This window comes from Ornithodoros turicata, unplaced genomic scaffold (assembly GCF_037126465.1).
Source record: "Ornithodoros turicata isolate Travis unplaced genomic scaffold, ASM3712646v1 Chromosome171, whole genome shotgun sequence".
NCBI lineage: Eukaryota > Metazoa > Arthropoda > Arachnida > Ixodida > Argasidae > Ornithodoros > Ornithodoros turicata.
In genome coordinates this window covers 74,728-79,320 of record NW_026999328.1, presented here as the reverse complement: position 1 = coordinate 79,320, position 4,593 = coordinate 74,728, and positions in this window count along the sequence as shown.

Below are 4,593 nucleotides of genomic sequence, written 5' to 3'. Positions count from 1 at the left end.
ATCAAGCTGAAAACGTCTGAGATCACGAAAACAGTGCTAAATAGCGTTTTTAGAGTGTTTGGCGACGTTTAAAGTGGGAATAATCAAAATGTGCCGGAAATCGAAAAAATCAAGCTGAAAACGTCTGAGATCACGAAAACAGTGCTAAATAGCGTTTTTAGAGTGTTTGGCGACGTTTAAAGTGGGAATATTCAAAAAATGTGCCGGAAATCGAAAAATCAAGCTGAAACGTCTGAGATCACGAAACAGTGCTAAATAGCGTTTTTAGAGTGTTTGGCGACGTTTAAAGTGGGAATAATCAAAATGTGCCGGAAATCGAAAAATCAAGCTGAAAACGTCTGAGATCACGAAAACAGTGCTAAATAGCGTTTTTAGAGTGTTTGGCGACGTTTAAAGTGGGAATAATCAAAATGTGCCGGAAATCGAAAAATCAAGCTGAAACGTCTGAGATCACGAAAACAGTGCTAATAGCGTTTTTAGAGTGTTTGGCGACGTTTAAGTGGGAATAATCAAAATGTGCCGGAAATCGAAAAATCAAGCTGAAAACGTCTGAGATCACGAAAACAGTGCTAAATAGCGTTTTTAGAGTGTTTGGCGACGTTTAAAGTGGGAATAATCAAAATGTGCCGGAAATCGAAAAATCAAGCTGAAAACGTCTGAGATCACGAAAACAGTGCTAAATAGCGTTTTTAGAGTGTTTGGCGACGTTTAAAGTGGGAATAATCAAAATGTGCCGGAAATCGAAAAATCAAGCTGAAAACTCTGAGATCACGAAAACAGTGCTAAATAGCGTTTTTAGAGTGTTTGGCGACGTTTAAAGTGGGAATAATCAAAATGTGCCGGAAATCGAAAAATCAAGCTGAAAACGTTGAGATCACGAAAACAGTGCTAAATAGCGTTTTTAGAGTGTTTGGCGTCGTTTAAAGTGGGAATAATCAAAATGTGCGGAAATCGAAAAAATCAAGCTGAAAACGTCTGAGATCCGAAAACAGTGCTAAATAGCGTTTTTAGAGTGTTTGGCGACGTTTAAGTGGGAATAATCAAAATGTGCCGGAAATCGAAAAATCATGCTGAAACGTCTGAGATCACGAAACAGTGCTAATAGCGTTTTTAGAGTGTTTGCGACGTTTAACTGGGAATAATCAAAATGTGCCGGAAATCGAAAAATCAAGCTGAAACGTCTGAGATCACGAAAACAGTGCTAAATAGCGTTTTTAGAGTGTTTGGGCGAGGACGTTTAACATTGGGAATAATCAAAATGTGCGGAAATCGAAAAATCAAGCTGAAAACGTCTGAGATCACGAAAACAGTGCTAAATAGCGTTATTTAGAGTGTTTGGCGACGTTTAAAGTGGGAATAATCAAAATGTGCCGGAAATCGAAAAATCAAGCTGAAAACGTCTGAGATCACGAAAACAGTGCTAATAGCGTTTTTAGAGTGTTTGGCGACGTTTAAAGTGGGAATAATCAAAATGTGCCGGAAATCGAAAAATCAAAGCTGAAAACGTCATGAGATCACGAAAACAGTGCTAAATAGCGTTTTTAGAGTGTTTGGCGACGTTTAAGTGGGAATAATTCAAATTGTGCCGGAAATCGAAATATCAAGCTGAAAACGTTCTGGAGTTACGAACAACAGTGCTAAATAGAGTTTTATGAGTGTTTGGCGACGTTTAAAGTGGGAATAATCAAAATGTGCCGGAAATCGAAAATCAAGCTGAAAACGTCTGAGATCACGAAAACAGTGCTAAATAGCGTTTTTTAGAGTGTTTGGCGACGTTTAAAGTGGGAATAATCAAAATGTGCCGGAATCGAAAATCAAGCTGAAAACGTTTGAGATCACGAAAACAGTGCTAATAGCGTTTTTAGGTGTTTGGCGACGTTTAAAGTGGGAATAATCAAATGTGCCGGAAATCGAAAAACTCAAGCTGAAAACGTCTGAGATCACGAAAAACAGTGCTAAATAGCGTTTTTAGAGTGTTTGGCGACGTTTAAAGTGGGAATAATCAAAATGTGCCGGAAAATCGAAAATCAAGCTGAAAAACGTCTGAGATCACCGAAAACAGTGTAAATAGCGTTTTTAGAGTGTTTGGCGACGTTTAAGTGGGAATAATCAAATGTGCCGGAAATCGAAAAATCAAGCTGAAAACGTCTGAGATCACGAAAACAGTGTAATAGCCGTTTTTAGAGTGTTTGGCGACGTTTAAAGTGGGAATAATCAAAATGTGCCGGAAATCGAAAAATCAAGCTGAAAACGTCTGAGATCACGAAAACAGTGCTTAAATAGCGTTTTTAGAGTGTTTGGCGATCGTTTAAAGTGGGATTAATCAAAATGTGCGGAAATACGAAAAATTCAAGCTGAAAACGTCTGAGATCACGTAAAACAGTGCTAAATAGCGTTTTTAGAGTGTTTGGCGACGTTTAAAGTGGGAATAATCAAATTGTGCCGGAAATCGAAAAATCAAGCTGAAAACGTCTGAGATCACGAAACAGTGCTAAATAGCCGTTTTTAGAGTGTTTGGCGACGTTTAAAGTGGGAATAATCAAAATGTGCCGGAATCGAAAAATCAATGCTGAAACGTCTGAGATCACGAAAAACAGTGCTAAATAGCGTTTTTAGAGTGTTTGGCGACGTTTAAAGTGGGAAATTATCAAATGTGCCGGAAATCGAAAAATCAAGCTGAAAACGTCTGAGATCACGAAAACAGTGCTAAATAGCGTTTTTAGAGTGTTTGGCGACGTTTAAAGTGGGAATAATCAAAATGTGCCGGAAATCGAAAAATCAAGCTGAAAACGTCTGAGATCACGAAAACAGTGCTAAATAGCGTTTTTAGAGTGTTGGCGACGTTTAAAGTGGGAATAATCAAAATGTGCCAATCGAAAAATCAAGCTGAAAACGTCTGAGATCACGAAAACAGTGCTAAATAGCGTTTTTAGAGTGTTTGGCGACGTTTAAAGTGGGAATAATCAAATGTGCCGGAAATCGAAAAATCAAGCTGAAAACGTCTGAGATCACGAAACAGTGCTAATATTGCGTTTTTAGAGTGTTTGGCGACGTTTAAAGTGGGAATAATCAAAATGTGCCGGAAATCGAAAAATCAAGCTGAAAACGTCTGAGATCACGAAAATCAGTGCTAAATAGCGTTTTTAGAGTGTTTGGCGACGTTTAAAGTGGGAATAAAAAATGTGCCGGAAATCGAAAAATCAAGCTGAAAACGTCTGAGATCACGAAAACAGTGCTAAATAGCGTTTTTAGAGTGTTGGCGACGTTTAAAGTGGGAATATCAAAATGTGCCGGAATCGAAAAATCAAGCTGAAAACGTCTGAGATCACGAAAACAGTGCTAAATAGCGTTTTTAGAGTGTTTGGCGACGTTTAAAGTGGGAATAATCAAAATGTGCGAAATCGAAAAATCAAGCTGAAAACGTCTGAGATCACGAAAACAGTGCTAAATACGTTTTAGAGTGTTTGGCGACGTTTAAAGTGGGAATAATCAAAATGTGCCGGAAATCGAAAAATCAAGCTGAAAACGTCTGAGATCACGAAAACAGTGCTAAATAGCGTTTTTAGAGTGTTTGGCGACGTTTAAAGTGGAATAATCAAAATGTGCCGGAAATCGAAAAATCAAGCTGAAAACGTCTGAGATCACGAAACAGTGCTAAATAGCGTTTTTAGAGTGTTGGCGACGTTTAAAGTGGGAATAATCAAAATGTGCCGGAAATCGAAAAATCAAGCTGAAAACGTCTGAGATCACGAAAACAGTGCTAAATAGCGTTTTTTAGAGTGTTTGCGACGTTTAAAGTGGGAATAATCAAAATGTGCCGGAAATCGAAAAATCAAGCTGAAAACGTCTGAGATCACGAAAACAGTGCTAAATAGCGTTTTTAGAGTGTTTGGCGACGTTTAAAGTGGGAATAATCAAATGTGCCGGAAATCGAAAAAATCAAGCTGAAAACGTCTGAGATCACGAAAACTGTGCTAAATAGCGTTTTTAGAGTGTTTGGCGACGTTTAAAGTGGGAATAATCAAAATGTGCCGGAAATCGAAAAAATCAAGCTGAAAACGTCTGAGATCACGAAACAGTGCTAAATAGCGTTTTTAGAGTGTTTGGCGACGTTTAAAGTGGGAATAATCAAAATGTGCCGGAAATCGAAAAATCAAGCTGAAAACGTCTGAGATCACGAAAACAGTGCTAAATAGCGTTTTTAGAGTGTTTGGCGACGTTTTAAAGTGGGAATAATCAAATGTGCCGGAAATCGAAAATTCAAGCTGAAAATCGTCTGAGATCTCGAAAAACAGTGCTAAATAGCGTTTTTAGAGTGTTTGGCGACGTTTAAAGTGGGAATAATCAAATGTGCCGGAAATCGAAAAATCAAGCTGAAAACGTCTGAGATCACGAAAACAGTGCTAAATAGCGTTTTTAGAGTGTTTGGCGACGTTTAAAGTGGGAATAATCAAAATGTGCCGGAAATCGAAAAATCAAGCTGAAAACGTCTGAGATCACGAAACAGTGCTAAATAGCGTTTTTAGAGTGTTTGGCGACGTTTAAAGTGGGAATAATCAAAATGTGCCGGAAATCGAAAAATCAAGCTGAAAA